Source organism: Myxocyprinus asiaticus, chromosome 28 (genome assembly GCF_019703515.2).
Source record: "Myxocyprinus asiaticus isolate MX2 ecotype Aquarium Trade chromosome 28, UBuf_Myxa_2, whole genome shotgun sequence".
Classification (NCBI taxonomy): Eukaryota; Metazoa; Chordata; class Actinopteri; order Cypriniformes; family Catostomidae; genus Myxocyprinus; species Myxocyprinus asiaticus.
In genome coordinates, this window is record NC_059371.1 from 29,706,992 (window position 1) to 29,728,106 (window position 21,115).

A 21,115-nucleotide genomic window follows, 5' to 3' on the forward strand; every position below is an offset into this window, starting at 1 on the left:
CATGACACAATTGGAAGCCTAAATACCGTACTTCCACCTACCCAATTATGCACTTCTTTGGGTTTGCCGTGAGTCCCGCCCATCTCAATGACCTCAGGCATCAAACTTAGACACTGCATTGACTTTTCTATAATCCACACAGAACCGGACCGAGCCGTCGCTCTTAGGAACCAGCACCACCGGGCTGGCCCAGTCACTGTGGGATTCTTCTATTACCCCCATATCTAGCATGGACTTTAAATCTTCCCGTACCTCTTATTTTTTGTGTTTGGTTAAATGGTAGGGACGACCGCGTACCACTACCCCTGAAAATCTGATGTGCTCCACCTCTTTCCATTCGTTTCACCTCATAATCGATTTCCCCAACTCGCCATGCGACCTTAAAGGTTCCTTGCCACTTGGCGAGTAATTTAGAGCTTGATGTGGGGAGCAATACAAGGACTTTATCTCCCGGTGTAAATTCCCGTAGTCAAGCACCCCTATTATACAGCCCGCTTTGATGTTCTTGAGCCTGGAGTAAATTCTCATGAATTAATTGCCCCAGTGTGTGGACTTTTGCTCTCATGTCAAAAACGTATTGAATTCATTTTTGCTATTTGAAGGTCCCTACTCCCAATTTTCCCGTAGGACGTCGAGCACGCCGCACAGTTGACGCCCATACAATAATTCAAATGGGGCGAACCCCGTGGAGGCTTGTGGGAACTCTCGCACTGTAAATAATAGGGGCTCGAGTTACTTGTCCCAATTTCGAGCGTCTTCGTGCACAAACGTACAAATCATATTCTTTAGGGTCTGATTAAATCGTTCGACAAAGCTGTCCGTTTGGGGGTGATAAACACTGGTCCAAATCTATTTAATCCCCAATAATTCATACAGTTGCGTAGTGTGCGTGACATAAACGTTGTGCCCTGATCAGTGAGGATTTCTTTCGGAATCCCCACTCTGGAGATAATTCTGAAGAGTGCCTCCCCAACACTTTGCACTGAAATGTGCAGAGGCACTGCTTCCGGATATCGCGTTGCATAGTCCACCAGAACCAACACAAATGTGCTGTTTGGGTGGTCGGCAGATTCACCAGCTGACATTCACTGCATACTGCACACCACCTGCAAACATCCCCGCGAATGCCCGGCCAATAGAAACGGGCAATTAGATGGTTCAGTGTTTTTTCCTGCTCTAAGTGACCCACCATTGGATTATAATGAGCTATCTGGAATAACATTTCCCAACGGCTCTTCGGTACTAACAACTGGGTTGTATCCTCCTTTGTCTGAGTGTCCTGCGTCACTCGATACAACCGATCCTTGATAATCGAAAAATACTGATATGCGAGTGCAATGTCTGGCTGGATGCGTCGACCATCAATCACTCTCACTTGGTCAAAGACACACCTAAGGCACACCTAAGCATCTTCTCCAGAGGGAAATCTCCTGCAGGGAATCCTCTAAGATCTGGGGAAGCTGATACGTCCCCCTCCCTTACGTCCTCCTGACATGGCGCTGATGCAGATGGCCCTGGCACCGCCTCACCAGCCAGCAAATCACACACCACACACTGATACACTTTGTTGCAGGACCCATTCACACATATTCCCCTCAATAATGTTGTAAATGCCGGCCAATTTGTACACAAGATTAGTGGATGGGAGAGGTGGGGACTACCCGCAACCTCGACACTATGCTTTTGTCCCTGAAATTGAATAATGACCGTCACTAAAGGGTCATTTTGAATATCCCTGTGCACACACCTTACTTACACCTGCTAACCTGTGTCCAAAGCCTCAGACTGAACCAAGCTTTGGTGAATGGAGGTTTGATTACAACCTGAATCCACCAAGGCTTGGTAGGTATCCCCCTTAATACTCATAGGTATCCGGTATGCTCCTGCTCGATTGGGGGCAGCCTGTGATGCATCAGGGATCCGGACCAATGTCTCCACCTCCATCGCAGGGCATCAGTCCTGGAAGTACCCAAATTCCCCGCAGCTCCAGCAGACCGGCCCAGATTTCATGCCCACACCCTGCAGCAACGGATTCACCAGCCTTTGTGGGAGAGCGGAGAGGGTTATGGAAAACCGGTTGGTTGAAAGGCCCAAGGGACCGGGGAACCGGTTTTGGGGACATAATTCCCCATTTCCGGGGAACCGGAAAAGGACGAGGGGAAGGAGAGGGGTGGGAGGAGAGAGAGAGGGAGAGAGAGAGAGAAGAGTGCTCTCCGGCCCCCGAGTACACTGCCATATGGTCCTCAGCCAGCTGGACCGCCTCATCCAGCGATGCCGGTCTGTGGCACTGGACCCACTCCGCTGTCCCTTTCGGTAGCCGGGCGATGAACAATTCTAGTACCACCAGATCGAGAACCTACTCGGCATTGTGATCTTCAGCCAGCAGCCACCTTCGGCTGGTGTCACGGAGCTGTTGAGCGTATGCGAACGGGCGGCCGAGCTCGGAAATGTTGACGATGTTGCTCTGGGCTTTGGCCAACCTGGTGCATGATGGCTTTCCTCAGGTCTTCGTATACCAGGAGGTTGGACGCAGGAAGTTGTTGGGCCATGAGTTGGGCTTCCCCGGACAACAGTGGCAGGAGGCGGGCCGCCCACTGAGTGCTAGGCCAGTTCCATGCTTCATCTCTGGGTCATCCTGAGGTCCCATCTTTGCTAGCGTGATGTGTGGTACGGCCATAGGTGGGTCCGGGGTCATGGCTGAAGACCTCTCCTGGTGTACCAAGCTCCGTAGCACCTATCGGTCCTCTGCTTGAGCCTGGAAGAGTGCCAGGAACTGCTGCTCCTGTTCCATGTGCAGCTCAAGCAGAGATTGATGTTGGGCTTGGTGGATGCTGGCTAGGGTCTTGAACACTTCGGCCAGCGACGAGGACTCCATGATGGCATATTCTTCCTCCTAATCCTGGGATTCGGCACCACTGTGGCAAATCACTAGCTCTCTTTGTGAAGGAGGAAGCGATGGCTGGGTAAACTCTACAGCGTAAGTCTTTATTTTCCCACTTTTCAGTGTAACAGATATGTTTGCTTTTTAGCATAACATAAATGATGGCACACATCAACACAGCTGCATGCATCTTTATCCCTCTCCAGTTCTCACTGCAACACAAAACAGCTGTTAGAGATCATTTCCCACAGGTGTCAATCCTTACCGCTCTTCCTCTCCCAGCCTCGCTCTCTACAGATGTTGCTCGGCCACGCCTCCATCTCCACAGCATGTATAACAGTTAAATAAAACAATACAATTACCATTACACATGCCGGTTTGTCAGTTTGTTTGAGGAAGCTTTCCCAGGTTGCCATGGAACTCTGTTTTTTTGTAGAATGATTGCAGCTGGATCGAGCATAACTTCACATTCCAAATTTGGAGAAATCCCTCCACTGACAATACAATTAATGACGGGGGGGGGGAGGTGGGGGAGGCATCAATGCTAATGGCCCTGGAACCCCCAAGACTTTTCCTGCATGATTTTGTTATAAATGGCCACTTACGCTGCTTAGCTAAAATGAAGACTGCTCTTAGTCTTATATGATAATAAAAGATGATCTAGTGTGTGGAATCCCCCTAAAGACATTCACTGGTTTATCCAAAAATTGCTTTTCAGTGCTAAAAGAATTTGAAGCTTACTCTCATCTTCGAGCTGGATGCGTCACAAACCAGGCTTGACTGGATCACGTGGAGCGCTAAACTACGCGGTACAAACCACAAACCTGAATTAAACCGATAATTCTCTATTTTGAAGCACTATGGAGAATGTCAAACATCTCATATAGCCAGACAGACCCGACGTTCTAAACAGCGCTGGGGGAAAAATAAAAAATAAAAGGGGAGGGAGAAGTCTACTTTGTTTTATAATAACAAAGGCAGTTTTAATTATAGATTTTAAATATTTAGGCTACTGTTTGTTTGTTGTTTTTTGGGGGTTTTTTTGTTTTGTTTTTTTTAACAAAAGGTTAAATTGTTTTATAGAAACCATAGTTATATTGACCAATTCAATAATGATGAGCCATCCATGTTCAAACCTGGTAATCCTTACAAATATAAAAAGTAAAATCAAACTCTTTGAATTATGGGCCAAGCTATCAGTTTTTCACATGTATGAAATCTGTTCCATTTTAATGCTCTTGTAGTGGAGAAATTATAGTTTTGTTTGCCTTCAGATATTCCAAGGGATGACTTAACACTAGAATGCATTTGTAACTTCACCCCTCTTTAATACGTGGATCAAAAAAGACCAAGGTGAAATCTAGATGCTTATTCTTTACATAATTACTTATTTTTTCAAGGGAAATTAACTCTCTCTCTCTCTCTCTCTCTCTCTATATCTCTATATATATAGAGAGAGAGAGAGAGAGAGAGAGAGAGAGAGAGAGAGAGAGTATATATTTTATTAAATTCTGAAGACTTTCAGATTCATTGAAAACAAAGTATACACTTTTGGGTGAGAGTCTAAAAAAGCCTATATAATAGAAATATGGGTAATTTCCATGTATGGTGGTAAAATAAGAAATGTCTCAACAACTGGGATAAAATGAATTTATTTTTTTTTTTTTTTACAAAAAACAAAACAAAACAATTGTTATAAACTTGTAAAATTACAACCTTATGTTCCCTATATTGCCATATGTCAATATATATCTATATTACTGTACAATCAATCAATGTAAAAAAAATAAATAATAAAATACAAAATAAAAAACAATTAATAAAAATTACCAGTGTTAAATACATTGAAAACCATAAGAAAATACATATGGCACCTACATGTGCATTCTAGGGGTTGTCATGGAAATTTTTAGAAGACACTTTAATTAAGGGATACTTGAAGTGGCAGATCAAAAGACAACTTCATGTCAAAATATAATATGGATTAGAAACACAGTCCTAACTCACTAAAATGGCGTTCATATTTATGTCTATTAAATGCTAAATTGTTATTTTAATTTATTTTTCAAACTCAAATTTGTTTTTTAGTGTCTTTTATTGAATGTGCAACTGTGATTATGTTCACATTTATTATAAATGATTGATTTTATAAAAAAAAAAAAATTATTGTACGGGTTGCGATAAGATAGGGGGCTCAGAGTGCAAAGTTGTCAGGGGGCCCAAAAATATCTACGGCACCCCTGATGACAGACAAGGAGTCACTCACAGTCCAGAAAAGACCAAACAAAGAGAATATTTAACATAGATAGAAGGGAAAAGAGAATTATAGAGAGTAAGTGACAGAAAGAGGGAGAGAGATGAGTCAGAGAGATGAAAACAATAAATTTGAGACAGGGTAGAAAGGACGGCTTGTGTTCAAGTGAATTGGATATGAGCAGAGAGATCCCAGAGGACTCGGCCTGGATTCTAAAAAGTAGACTTCACTCTGATAGCTGATTGGTCCAAAGCCACCTCCAATTCATCCGTTCCTAAGGCGGATTTGTCTGATAGGCTAAACCGTTCAATAATGAGCATCGTTAAGACAGAGAGAGAAAAAAAATAATGACACAAAGAATGTAAAGATCTCATCAAGACCTTTCTCCGTTTCACACTCAAGCACAGCAAGGCACACTGCTCACTCACAGTTTCTTGAAACCTGTCGCATTTGTAGATTTTACAAAAAGCCTGAAGAGGGATTTTAACCTAGATTCATATTGCTGCTTCAGTTTTGTGCTATCAGGTAAAGAATGCTTATGAGGAACACAAGCATACACATGCACACGTCCTGCATTTTTTCCTGGAGGCTTAGTGGTCATTTAATGTCCAGAGTGTGTTGAATGCCATTGTGCCACATTACATAACTCAAAAAAGTCTTCCTGGCATTTGAACCAGGGCTGATAAAATTCCACTGCCCTTCAAAATGTCTTTCAAGACACACATACAAACACACACTCTCAGACTTAGTGTCAGGTGATGGGGGAGAGAGAAGGCGAGGACTCAAATGCAGCAAGAAGGATGGGCTTTATTTTAATTAAAAAATAAACAAAACGAACAAAAACTACCCCGAAGGGGAAAACTCCAAGGTCCAGGGCAGAACTCCAAGGTCCCTTGCAGAACACTGCAGAACAAACTGGGCTCGATGCACCGGGCTGGAACAGACACAACTGGGCAAGACAGGAACCGACAAGGAAGACACATAACAGCATGAACAACCACAACGAACTGGCCCGGTACAGAAAACACAATAAGATTAAATAGGGAATTAAATAAGGTGGGTAACGAAAGAAGACAGGTAAGGTAAATGAAGTAATAACAAGGTAAACCAGGAGGCGGGGTTACTCTTAAGATGGCACAGATACGAGTGCACATGGCAATGAGAAAATGCAAAGCAAAGTGCACTCACACAAAACTAGTATCAGGATCCAGCCACAAAAACTATAAACAAGGCCAACCGAAGTGACAGGATCTTGACACTAGATACACAAGACAGGCACAAACAGAAAGACAGGTGACAGGATTACAACACAACAAAAACTCAACTAGATTGTCGGGATAACTAACCCCTCTCCATGGGACTTCCAGGTGTCCCAACCTGCACAAAAGACAAGCAAAAACAGTAGAGAGGCAGGTAGTTAAACAAAAACACCAAACACAGAACAGTCAAGGGCTAGGCTGGAGGCACAGGAAATACCAACCAAGGGAGGCAGGGTGGGGTAAACCAGGGGGAAGGCCTGGGAGGAGGGTCAACATCAGGGGCGGGGTCTGGCGGCCTGGGAGGAGGATCCAGGTAGAGGGTGGGATCTGGCGGCCAGGGAGGAAGCTTGAGGAAGGGGGCGGGATCCGGTGGCCAGGGAGGAGGCTTGAGGACTGGGATGAGGTCAGGCAGGGAGGCGGAAGGGAACTGGACAGTCTCGTTGGCGACCGCAGGGAACAGGACAGACTGGGCAGCGGCGGCCGCAAGGGAGAGGTCAGTGTTGGTGCGGCCACAGGGTTGAGCACCGAGACATAAGCAGCCCAAACACACAGGAGGGCGGTAGCCAGGTATGAGATGGTAAGATCCACTGGCATACCGACCTCCATGACCAGGACCAGAAGAGCTGCTGGCAGGGGAGGGGCCACCGTGGCCGAGAGCGCTGGCAGCAGGGAAAGCAAGGACTCAAATGCAGCGAGAAGGATGAGCATTATTTTAATTCAAAAATAAACAAAACAAACAAAAACTACCCCAAAGGGGAAAACTCCAAGGTCCAGGGCAGAACTCCAAGTTCCAGGGCAGAACACTGCTGAACAAGCTGGTTCACTCTCATTGTGACTGGTTCAGTCACATCTCATTTAAGTATCAACTTTGTTTCAGGTATTTCTCCTACAATTCTGCAGGAGAAAAAAATGGAAAACTTTAAGACAATTGTTGACAGAGTAAGAGTATAGAGCCTTAACATGATTGATTAGCAAATTATTTAAATTTATTACATTTAAGTTTATCTAAGTTTAGTCATGAAACTCTACATGATGCAAGTTGATAGGTCCTTTGGACATGTAGTCTGTTAGCCAATCATCTTGCATGGAGCAGTTAATAGGTCCATTGACATGTAATCTGTAAACCAATCAAATTGCCTAATATCTCTTTGTCTAACATTTAAATTGCCTTAGTTGTTTGCAGATTAGCTGATTTTACTGCAGTACAATACAATAGTTCTCTCTCTGAAACCCTCCTCCTCCACAGCACACAGGTCTAGATCTGCTTCAAAGGGATTGTATGTCTAATTGTGCAGCAACATGTCCAACATGCTCAACACAGCATGTCTGTATATGTGCTAGCAGTATTTGCTCTGCAGCAACAACATCTTAAAGGGATAGTTTAACCAAAAATGAAAATTCTCTCATCATTTACTCACCGTCATGCCATCCCAGATGTATATGACTTTCTTTCTTCTGCAGAATATCTCAGCTCTGTAGGTCCATACAATGCAAGTAAATGGTGATCAGACCTTTGTAGCTCCAAAGTAATCCAAAAGACTCCAGTGGTTAAATCTATATCTTCAGAAGTGATATAATATGTGTGGGTGAGAAGTAAATCAAAATTTAAGACCTTTTTTCACTCTGAATCTCCACTTTCACTTTTACATCTGAAAGTGAAAGTTAAAGTAGAGATTTAGACTAAAAAGGACTTAAATATTGTTCTGTTTCACTCACACCTATTATATTGCTTCTGAGGATATGGATTTAACCACTGAAGTTGTATGAATTACTTTTGTTTCCTTTATGTGATTTTTGGAGCTTCTAATGTCTGATCACCATTCACTTGCATTGTATGGACCTACAGAGCTGAGATATTCTTCTAAAAATCTTTGTTTGAGTTTTGCATAGTTATAAGTGATTGATTATTAAGCTTATATTTCCCATAAATTGAAGCAATTTTTTTCTTTAATGATAACTTTCATTAGAAAAAAGAGCATGAGCTTCACTTCTCTCTTTTATTATCCTTTTGGGTGTGTCTTAATAAAAATAGATGGGCCATGTTTTTTCACATTTTCAGAAATCAGAATGTATGCATTTTTTTTTTTTTTTTATTTTTTACTATTTTATAAATATATATTTAAAGTCAAAGAATAATCTCTAATATTCTGGGTGGGCCCAGACCCCAGCCCACCCTTGGATATGCCACCGCCCTTGAAATAATAAAACTAGATTCTTGAATCTTACTTCTCTATGTGTGTGCTTTTTGCTAGCTACACATTGTTAGCGAAATCTGACAAAACATCCCATTGGGACGTTTAAGGAGGTCCTCATTTGGACAAACAAATCATAAATAAAATAAAATAATACTTCATTAATTCTAAAAATGCATTTTTTCTTTTAATGATAGTGTTTGGGCTAGGGTTCAGTCTTTAGTAATTATAATTATCTTTATGTAAAACTTATAGTCTATGGAACAGTATGTCTCCATTTAGATGGTGTCAATTATTATTATTATTCTTATTATTATTATTATATATATATATATATATATATATATATATATATATATTTTTTTTTTTTTTTTTTTTACTGATCATGAGTAAAAATATTAGTGTTTTGTCTTTTTCTTTCTGGTGTAAGTTTAGGGCAAATTTCTGTGGTGTTCTGCATTTGATTACAATGTCTGGTTTAGTCTGCACTGACGGTCCATGGCCTTTAAAATGGAGTGTACAAGAATGAGAACACAAGCAAAGTGTTCCCATCCAATATTATGCAACAGCAAGGTCAATGACTCTCTTGTCAACATATTTGTGTTTGTAAACATTTGGGAAGTTTAAAGCAAGTGGACATAGTGGAACATCATAGTTGAACATTCTTATTGGTATTCATATTTTGCTATGCTGCTGCATACCTGGACAAGCGAAACAAGAACCCAATGTGTTTTCTTTCCAGATAGTCTTACTCCCATAATAAGATAGCAGTTACCAAACTAATCATCCTGTTCAAATATATATACATAATACATTTCTTTTTACCTTTGCGTTATATTGTGATATCACAAGTTTGCATGGTGTATGTCATATCATCTTATAAACACTTCTTCATTCTGTACATTCCATTCTGTCAGGCTTTCCCAAGCAAATCATGTGACAATGCATGAATGTTTTTGTTCAGTGTGCAAAGATGATGGTGATGATGTTAACCATGTGATTCTGGTTTATCATTCACCTTTAGTAAACAAAATAAATCCACTTCACTTTTGTCATCTTTGCAAAATAATCATAATCTTGGAGCAACCTAGATGTCAGAACAAGTACTATTTTTATATTTAAAGATATTTAAACATTTTGTAAGATGTCAACATGACCACAGGCTGATAATCTGATCCTTTAAACTGGAATTTATATTGAAGTGATACTGGTGTTTACAAATACTAAACTATACATGGTGCCAGCACTGGACACATAAAGTGACTGTGGACTTTTAATTTATAGGGGAGAGCGGCGATAGTTTTCACACGTTTTACACCAGTAAATGTATCCTAGGGTAAGTCTATTTTTAAAATAACATTTCTGTATGGACATATCCCTTTAAGAGTACCCTACATTTCCACTTTTAATTGTTTAGGGGGAAAAACAGTTTAATGAAGACATATTGACCTTTTATGACAATAGCAGAGTATGTTGTCAGACTATATGGATTACGTTTTCGCAATGTGAATCAGGACTACAAACAGTTCAACGAACAAAACCGATAACTGAAAATGAGTGAAATTTTTAGCAGAACATAACCGAAAATGGGAACGAAATGCCTTTCAAATGTTCCAGAGTAAAAACATTATTTTTAAATGCTGATAATCGATTAATAACCTGTTAATTTTGTTCAGACAATTTTTTAATGAAACCAAAGGGTTTATCACAGTAAATGTTTGGAACTACACCACTTCCTGTTGCCTGAAAAAATTAGGCTTCTCTCTTTTATTAGAACATAAGCATGTTTAAAAACCAATGTTAAAAAAAAAATTATAATAATTTGTCCTGCAAAAAGTGAAGTTTAGTCCAAACTTGCCCATGCAATGATTTTAAGTGGTCAAAGGTATATTTGAAATATTTTTGGTGATATATTTAGTATGAACAGTACATTTCTTGAAAAGGTGTTACTTTATATAGGCTACTGTATACCATGCTTCTTATGATTTCCATCCTGAAAATTCCCCCATATGGGAAAAATGAAATCGCTTATTTTTGCTTATTTTGGGTGAAGCAAGTCACTTATTTTGAGTTAGTTCTTCCAAAGCAGGTTTGTTTCTCTTGTGAGATCTGGAAACACTGCAACTGGTATATCATCCACCCTTAGCAAAGAGTACTGTCATTTTAAAAAGAATGTTATTAACTGTTATTTTATCTCATTCTAAATGGTTACCATTTGGAAAGTAGGCTGTGGAATGCTGGAAAAAGAACGAAAAAATACTGTTTCTGCTCGGAATGAACCAAAATGAAAAAAAATATTTTTTTGTCCCTCATGTGAACTTTTGTTTCTCAGCTAAATATAAATATTAAAACCATTATGAAGCTCAAAACTATTCATGAAAAAGCAAACCAATGAAAAAGGTAACTTTTTTAAATTATTAAACCATTGTTTTGGCCAACAGATATTGTAAATAATCAATCATATAAAATTACAACAGGAAAAAAAACCTTAGTACACAGTTCAACCTTTCGGTTAAAATCTACCTTCATGGCACTGGAGTTTTCAATACTCTAAAGCAGAAAAAACAGTTTAAAACTTAAACTTTATTTTCATTTATGTCTTCAGTGTTCCTAAATGATTACTGGAAAATACAAGGTAAAGCAAGGCCTCTCTGTAGATATACTGTATGTCTCATTTCAACAAATAGCACAAATAATCTTTTGAAAAATCTGTCACTTCCTTATTAGAAGAGGATTGAGGAAGAACTCTGAGGTCATTGTTCTCATTCTCTCCTGATTTTCTCAATCCACACAGCCATAACGCTTATGGAATCCTTCCCGCACGCACACACACACACACACACACACACACACACACACACACACACGTTGGTGCGGCTATCCTTATGAGGACTCTCCATAGACATATAATGATTTTTATACTGTACGAACTATAGATTCTATCCCCTAACCCTAACCCTACCCCTAAACCTAACCCTCACAAAACACTTTCTGCATTTTTACATTTTCAATAAAACATCATTTAGTATGTTTTTTAAGCGATTTGAATTATGGGGACACTAGAAATGTCCTCATAAACCATATTTATAGCATAATACCCTTGTAATTACCAGTTTGTAACCTAAAAAAAATGTCCTCGTAAACCGCCTACACTTCCTTATTAGAAGAGGATTGAGGAAGAACTGTGAGGTCATTGTTCTCATTCTCTCCTGATTTCCTCAATCCACACAGCCATAATGCTTATGGAATCCTTCCTCAAACACACACACACACACTTGAACTGTCACACACACACACACACACACACACACTCTCAAACTCACACACACAAATGCACAAACACACACACACACACAGGTTTGTTTCAATGTATAATTGAGGACATCTCATAAACGTCCATTTATTTCATAACAGGATAATTATATTTTTTATTCCCTAACCCTAACCCTACCCCTAATCCTAACCCTCACAGAAACATGCACATTAGTAGATTAAAGCTAAATAAGATTTGGCTGATTTATGGGCCTTTTTTACTAGTGAGGACCACCTAAACTGTCCTCACTAGTGGGTTTACAACAAGTTTCTCTATATTAGTGAGGAAATTAAACAAATTTGCACACAGATATAGTGAAACCTGTACACACACACACACACACACACACACACACACACACACACACACAGTCAGCAGTCAGCTTGTCTCCACTCATGGCTTCTTTTATGCCTTTCCAGGCCTTCACTTGCTTTAAAATAGCACCTCTCTGTGGACAGGAAGTGGGGTGTGTATGGACAGGAAGTAGCTGAGATGAGCTGGAGACGGCCGTCTGCACAGAAATGTCAAGAGTCACACACAACACTAGTCACAACTCAGCAGGTAAAAAGCATGTGTGCACATACACACACACTAAAATAAGTAAAAAAAAAATTAAAGGAATAGGTCACCCAAAAAATTTAAATGTAGTCATTATTTACTCATTTCAAAACTGTATGCTTATTTATGGTTATTTTTTGAATGGAATACAAAAGGAAAAATCTTCACACTGCTGTTTTACACACAACAGTTTAGAGGGACCATGTCTGGCAAGCTCCAAAAAATAAAAAAATAAAGACAAAAAAGCACAGTAAAAGTATCATGAAAGTAGTTCATATGAATTAGGCACTATATTCCTAATAATTTTCCCCTCAGTGACCTGTTAAATTAAGTACCGCTGCAACCGCATCACTGAGTCAGCGAGTTGAACTCAAGAACCAGTTCGGTCCAATCCATGATTCTTTTCAATCATTTTCAATGATAAGAACCTGCTCAAAAGAACAAATATGACTGATTTAGTTTTAGAGTTCAACATGAAGGACGGGTGAGTAAATAATGATAGAATTTTCAACAAAAAGGTTCAAACACAAACTTTAGCAACAGAATATATCACATAGTAAGCATAGCACACACACATAGCACACACACACACACACACACACACACACACACATATCTTCTCTGTCATCCCCCTTTCCTGTCTCCATCACTCACTAACTATTGTTTATTTTTAGACCTTTATTGTTGGACAGAGAGAGAGAGAGTTTGACAGTGTGTGTGCAAATCAGGTATCTTTTTTTTAATGCATATACTGGAAATTTATCTCTGACAGCAGAATGTCTAATGCATTCTCTTTCTTCTAAGCAAACAAAATTATTCTCTCTCTGCCAATCATACATGATTGGATGCCTGTATTTGTAACCTCCAATAACCTTCAAATCTCTCTCAGGCACAAAAAAGCAATGCTTTTGGGACATATAGGTGTAGGGTGTGTAAGTACGTGTATTTGCACATGTGAGGATGCAGATAACATACCAATTTAACTGGAAACCAAAACAACCTGTGGATTTAGACAACATGGCAGCATGTGTTTGTGCACTCCTGTGATACATATTCACGTTTCTGACTATGACAATGCACCAAAACACGGCAAATACACACAAACGTAAGGAGAGAATTAATGATTAGTAGAAGATGAATGCAGGTTTGGGTTGGGTGGGGGAGTATACTGTTAGTTTAAGAGCGAAAGTTAGTTGAAGGGAATTTTAAAACAACAATAGAAAACTGTGCATCATGCCGATATGGCCAGCCAGAGTGCAGTAACATCCAGTTTATTCACAAACACTCATACAGTGAGCTGTCAAAACATTTAGCATAATATAAAGCATGAGGATACATAAAGCTATATAAAGTATAAGGCAGTCACATGCTTGCAAAACAAAGACCTGATGGGCAATTTGAGCAATAGGAGGTCAAGATTTGGCTGGTAAAGGCAGTTTGCCCCTGCTGTTAGATTCTGTAACTACGAGTTAAAAGTCTGTTTCTCTAGGCTAAAATAAATGTAAATTAATTGGCTAAAACAAAACTAGGCTAGAGCTAAGTGCCCATTAGCAGTGATAGCAGCATGCAGGTAACATACTTCCAACAACCATTCCATTGAATGAAAATGCTAATGGACAGCTTTCTCCAAGTATTCTAGACCTTCTTGGGTAGCATGTAAGAGCTTCAGGAAGCTTGTGCCAGTCTAAATTGACTTCCCCTGTGGGAGGCCCTCTGAGATGTCCAAACATATGACACGTCAGTTCACATTAGGGTGGAACAAAGTGACTTTTGTTCACTGGTGTCTTTTGTTCGCTAGAACCACCTCCGTTTACAGAGGAAACCACTGATGAAAGCAAAACCCTGTTTTATTATGTGACACACACACATAACACAAGCATTTTGGCCATGTAGTGTTGCCAGTGGTACATCTGCACCCTCTTTCACAGTTTCCGGAGAAAGGGTTCCGGAGAAAACTATTCTTTTTTACTTTCTTTCTTTCTTTGGAACTTTCTTTGGAACTTTCTTTCAAACTTTCTTTCAAACTTTCTTTCGAACTTTTGAACTTTCTTACTTTTGAACTTTCTTTCTAACTTTCTAATTTTCTTTCTTTCGAACTTTCTTTCAAACTTTCTTTCTTTCAAACTTTCTTTCGAACTTTCTTTCGAACTTTCTAATTTTCTTTCTTTCGAACATTCTTTCTAACTTTCTTTCAAACTTTCTTTCAAACTTTCTAACTTTCTTTCAAACTTTCTTTTGAACTTTCAAACTTTCTTTCTTACTAATTTTCTTTCAAACTTTCTTTTGAACATTCTTTCTTTCAAACTTTCAAACTTTCTTTCTTTTGAACTTTCAAACTTTTTTCAAACTTTCTTTCTTTCTAACTTTCTTTCAAACTTTCTTTCTAACTTTCTTTCAAACTTTCTTTCAAACTTTTGAACTTTCTTTCAAACTTTCTTTCAAACTTTCTTTTGAACTTTCTTTCAAACTTTCTTTCAAACTTTCTTTTGAACTTTCTTTCAAAATTTCTTTCAAACTTTCTTTTGAACTTTCTTTCAAACTTTCTTTCAAACTTTCTTTCAAACTTTCTTTTGAACTTTCTTTCAAAATTTCTTTCAAACTTTCTTTTGAACTTTCTTTCAATCTTTCTTTCTAACTTTCTTTCAAACTTCTGAACTCTTACTTTTGAACTTTCTATCTTTCTAAATTTCTTTCTAATTTTCTTTTGAACTTTCAAACTTTCTTTCATTCAAACTTTCTTTCAAACTTTCTTTCATTCAAACTTTCTTTTAAACTTTCTTTCTTTCAAACTTTCTTTTCAAACTTTCTTTCGAACTTTCTTTCAAACTCTCTTTCAAACTTTCTTTCTTTCAAACTCTCTTTCAAACTTTCTTTCAAACTTTTTGAACTGTCTTTCTTTCAAACTTTCTTTCAAACTTTCTAACTTTCTTTCTAACTTTCTTTTGAACTTTCTTTCAAACTTTCTTTCTTTCAAACTTTCTTTTGAACTTTCTTTCAAACTTTCTTTCGAACTGTCTTTCTTTCAAACTTAATTTGAACTTTTTCAAACTTTCTTTTGAACTTTCTTTCGAACTTTCTTTCAAACTTTCTTTCAAACTTTCAAACTTTCTTTTGAACTTTCAAACTGTCTTTCTTTCAAACTTTCTTTCAAACTTTCTTTCTTTCAAACTTTCAAACTTTCTTTTGAACTTTCTTTCAAACTTTCTTTCTTTCAAACTTTCTTTCTAACTTTCTAACTTTCTAACTTTCTTTCAAACTGTCTTTCTTTCAAACTTTCTTTTGAGCTTTCAAACTTTCTTTCTTTCAAACTTTCTTTCGAACTTTCTTTCAAACTTTCTTTCTTTCGAACTTTCTTTCGAACCTTCGAACTTTCTTTCAAACTTTCTTTCTAACTTTCTTTCAAACTTTTTTCTTTCTAACTTTCTTTTGAACTTTCTTTCTTTCAAACTTTCTAACTTTCAAACTTTCTAACTTTCTTTCAAACAAACTTTCTTTCTTTCAAACTTTCTTTCGAACTGTCTTTCTTTCAAACTTTCTTTCAAACTTTCTTTCAAACTTTCTTTCTTTTGAACTTTCTTTTGAACTTTCTTTCAAACTTTCTTTCTTTCAAACTTTCTTTCTTTCAAACTTTCTTTCAAACTTTCTTTTGAACTTTCTTTTTTCAAACTTTCTTTCTTTCAAACTTTCGTTTGAATCTTCTTTCTTTCAAACTTTCTTTCTTTCAAACTTTCTTTCAAACTTTCTTTTGAACTGTCTTTCTTTCAAACTTCTTTCGAACTTTCAAACTTTCTTTTGAACTTTCAAACTTTCTTTTGAACTTTCTTTCAAACTGTCTTTCTTTCAAACTTTCTTTTGAACTGTCTTTCTTTCAAACTTTCTTTTGAACTGTCTTTCTTTCAAACTTTCTTTCAAACTTTCTTTCAAACTTTCTTTCAAACTTTCAAACTTTCTTTCAAACTTTCTTTTGAACTTTCTTTCAAACTTTCTTTCAAACTTTCTTTCGAACTTTCTTTCAAACAAACTTTCTTTCAAACAAACTTTCTTTCAAACGTACTTTTTTCAAACTTTTTTCAAACTTTCTTTCTTTCAAACTTTCAAACTTTCTTTCAAACTTTCTTTCAAACTTTCAAACTTTCTTTCAAACTTTCTTTCTTTCAAACTTTCTTTCTTTCAAACTTTCAAACTTTCTTTCAAATTTTCTTTCTTTCAAACTTTCAAACTTTTTTCTTTCAAACTTTCTTTCTTTCAAACTTTCTTCAAACTTTCTTTCTTTCAAACTTTCTTTCTTTCAAACTTTCAAACTTTCTTTCAAACTTTCAAACTTTTTTCTTTCAAACTTTCTTTCTAACTTTCAAACTTTCTTTCAAACTTTCTTACTTTGAAACTTTTTTGAACTGTCTTTCTTTCAAACTTTCTTTCGAACTTTCTTTCAAACTTTCTTTCAAACTTTCTTTTGAACTGTCTTTCTTTCAAACTTTCAAACTTTCTTTCAAACTTTCTTTCTAACTTTCTTTCAAACTTTCTTTCTTTCAAACTTTCTTTCAAACTTTCTTTCAAACTGTCTTTCTTTCAAACTTTCAAACTTTCTTTCTTTCAAACTTTCTTTCTAACTTTCTTTCAGACTTTCTTTCTTTCAAACTTTTTTGAACTGTCTTTCTTTCAAACTTTCTTCTTTCAAACTTTTTTCAAACTTTCTTTTGAACTTTCTTTCAAACATTCTTTCGAACTTTCTCTCAAACTTTCTTTCAATATTTCTTTCTTTCTAACTTTCTTTCTAACTTTTGAACTTTCTACTTTTGAACTTTCTATCTTTCTAACTTTCTAATTTTCTTTCTTTTGAACTTTCTATCTTTCTAACTTTCTAATTTTCTTTCTTTTGAACTTTCTTTCAAACTTTCTTTCTTTCAAACTTTCTTTCTTTTTAACTTTCTTTTGAACTTTCAAACTTTCTAACTTTCTTTCAAACTGTCTTTCTTTCAAACTTTCTTTCAAACTTTCTTTTTAACTGTTTTTCTTTCAAATTTCTTTCAAAATTTCTTTCTTTCAAACTTTCTTTCAAACTTTCTTTTTAACTGTTTTTCTTTCAAATTTCTTTCAAAATTTCTTTCTTTCAAACTTTCTTTCAAACTTTCTTTCAAACTTTCTCTTGAACGTTCTTTCAAACTTACTTTCTAACTTTCTAACTTTCTTTCAAACTTACTTTCTAACTTTCGAACTTTCTTTCAAACTTTCTTTCGAACTTTCTTTCGAACTGTCTTTCTTTCGAACTGTCTTTCAAACTTTCTTTTGAACTTTCTTTCAAACTTTCTTTTGAACTTTCTTTCAAACTTTCTTTCTTTCAAACTTTCTTTCAAACTTTCTTTCAGACTTTATTTCAAACTTTCTTTTGAACTTTCTATCGATCTTTCTTTCTTTCAAACTTTCTTTCAAACTTTCTTTCAAACTTTCTGTCTAACTTTCTTTCTAACTTTCTTTCCATCTTTATTTCATACTTTCTTTCAAACTTTCAAACTGTTTCAAACTTTCTTTCTTTCTTTCTTTCTTTCCATAGGGCAAAAAATAATTATAATAATATTTTTCATGTTTTATATATAAAACTTTCACAAGGAAATATATTGCTAATATATATTGTAATTATATTTATGGAAATGTGTTTTGAATATGTTTAGTTATTTATTTTTCCACATTTTTTACCATTTTGTATAATTTTAAATAAAAATACACGAATATCATTTCAAAAACAAGTCAACAGTAATTTTCTGTGAATAACTATCTTAATTTTAATTTAAAAAAATGTTTTGCCCCTTTGGTGCATTTTGTAATATATTTTGAAATTTGAAGGTTTAAATAAAATATATATTCTATTTGTAAATATATTTATTTCAACTATGTTGTTTACAACATCTATTACTGTAACAATATGTTTCAAATATATTTTAATAATAATAATAATACAGGTAATAAAATAATAATATTTATTATTATTATTACTTTTATTATTATTATTAATAATAATAATAATAATAATAATAATAATAATAATAATAATAATGCTATTAAAAAAATGTATGATAATTTATTTGCCACATGGGTTTCCTTGCTCAAGAGGGATGTGTGGTATAAATTCATCTTTTCATCAGTGGTTTTGTTCACAATAATGTAAGATTGATGGAAATATCTGAATGTTTTTCAGTTGAAAGAACATGGCTTTGATGTCTCAGCAAAGATGCCTTTTTTACGTAAGTATTCTCTCCCTCTCTCTGTGCCATCTGCGGACACTTTTGAAAGTCTCCATGGAGAGTCTCTGAGTCACATTCATTTACCTGCTGCGTTCATATAATGTATGTGTCTGTGTGTGTGTGTGTTGGAAGGACAATGTGGACGGAGAAGAATCCCAGGAAATGCTCCTTTCTCTGCACTTTGTTCAGGACAGGAAATAAGTTGTTGCATGCTCATTGAATACTGTAATAACACACATACAGAGACATATGGACTCAAACAAACTCTTGATACACTCCCTGAATGGTTGACAGAGGCGCCTGTCTGAAGCTGAAGGAGTATAATGGACTGAAAGAGACATTCACACAAAGCATCTACACGCATGCACAGGGAAAACACAGTTGTAGTCTTCTGAGTCAAGACGTCTCCCTTTTGTCTAATGAATGCCACACCTAAAAACACACTTACTGCAATGGAGTCAAGATGTCTGCCTCTCTCTAGGTTCTTTAACAGTCACATCTTCAAAATGAACATGCCCTCCATCCATTAGCTTACCCAAAGAAGAGTAAATATATCCTTTGTTTTTGTTAAGCAAAATGTGTCCAATAATTGCAAGTATATATGGCCTTGAGATTGAACTCCCGATCAGTCTCAGTCACCATTAACTTTCACTGTATGGAAAAAATGCAATTGCCGGGCCAGTTTTGCCATTAAGAACTGGACCAGGCAACTGAAGAGAATTATCATCATTGTTATAAGCTTCAGATTAAGGCACATACTAGCTATTTATGTTATAAAGTTAGATTGTTATGTATTTTATAACAGGTTCTGAATTTGGTGCGGGATTGTATTGCACAGTGTAAAACGTTCCTGAAAGTTTGGCCTTCATAATGCGGGAATTCCTGCACAAATCACACAAACTATAACATGCTGGGGAAACATAGTCAAATTAATCCCTGCAGATGAACAAATAAAATCAATAATTGTATCTTTAATCAGTGTGTGTTGTGTATATCAGTGCTATCGGCCCACCATCCCCTCTCCCTCCCTCTTGCAATAGTAATATTCACACACTAAAGAAAGCACCTTCTCACATATTTTCTCATTTGTTGTATTAACATATACCCAAAATAAATGTAAAATAAGAATATGACATTAATAACATGAAAAAATAAAAATGTATAATAAAATATAAGAAATGTACAGTAAATCAGTACATCACAGCACAGATTTGCAGGGAAACAAGTGACTGAAAAGGAGCACCATAATGCATAAGACTTGATCAAAATAAAAGGTAGTAATTAAGAAAAACAGGTCTATATGAGATACGAAACAGTTAGGTAAAATAGTATTATAATAATTATTATTATCATTATTATACAATTTTGAATATCTTTGTGTCATATGATAAAATATGTTTTAGATGCTAAATGTTTACATTTTTCACTGTATTCCATGAAATGATGAAGATACTCAAAGGGCAGGATCCCTGTGCTGTGGAGTCACTTGCAATAGTTCCTCATTTTTTATACATGTTTGTTTAGTTCAGTTTATGCAATTTCATCTGTACAGCATAGAAAAAATTAACTCATTGAAGATGAAACAGAAGAGCACTAAAAATGATCAACTTTATTTTTCATTTCAGAAATCTGGTCACCTTAGAATTTGACCTCCACTGATTTCTAATATTTAGACTTGGTTTGATGTTCTTACACAATTGTCTGCCCTTATTACTAGTTTTTGTCACCTAACAGTAATATTTGTATCATTTAATAACCTGTAAAGGATAAACCAGTGATATGAAGTTAAGTCAGCAATGCAAATCAGCAGTCATTTACCAAGCTACCTAATAAAGAATGATACGGTGGAAATGATGCTGTTGTGATGCAAGTGTGATAACCCATAAGAAAAGGAAATGTAAATAAAAGCAATGACGCACTAAATATCTAGGACAAGGTCAATCACCTGTGTGTTTGGATTGTGTCTGTGTGTGGGTGTGTGTGTTTGAAGGGACTGTTAAAGGAGGTGTGTCACTGTCAACCAATTCAAACAGAGGAAATGTCTCTATCTATCTATCTATCTATCTATCTGTCTGTCTGTCTGTCTGTCTGTCTCTCTATCTAAAAATCTGTCTGATGGTTTCTCTGGTTGCTATCTATGTGACAGCCTGACTATGTAGCTAGCTGGTTGTTTGTCTTACTGTAATGTCTGTATTATCAAACATAAAACTTTAAAAACTAGTTCATATTTTCAAACAAAGTCAAGCCAACATCGAGGACAAACTTTACTTATCTAGTTTACATTTGTTAATCATTTACTCACCTTCATGTTGTTCAAAACCCATATGACTTTCTTTCTTCCTTAGAACTAAAAAGGAGATGTTAGGCAGTACCAGTCAGTAGGCAGTAGTTTCAGTCACCATTGACTGTCATTGCATCT

General features: G+C 36.4%; 1 long non-coding RNA gene across 2 annotated transcripts; it reads left to right on the forward strand.

Moving 5' to 3' along the window:
* The first annotated feature begins 9,642 nt into the window (after positions 1 to 9,642).
* On the forward strand, positions 9,643 to 19,671 carry LOC127418700 (uncharacterized). 2 transcript variants are annotated; one of them, XR_007893530.1, is made up of 4 exons: positions 9,643 to 9,689; positions 9,871 to 9,922; positions 12,319 to 12,460; positions 18,651 to 19,671. It is a non-coding gene; the product is annotated as an uncharacterized LOC127418700 (long non-coding RNA). The 2 variants fall into 2 exon arrangements; XR_007893531.1 differs by having other exon boundaries at positions 9,662 to 9,679.
* The last annotated feature ends 1,444 nt before the right edge of the window (positions 19,672 to 21,115 follow it).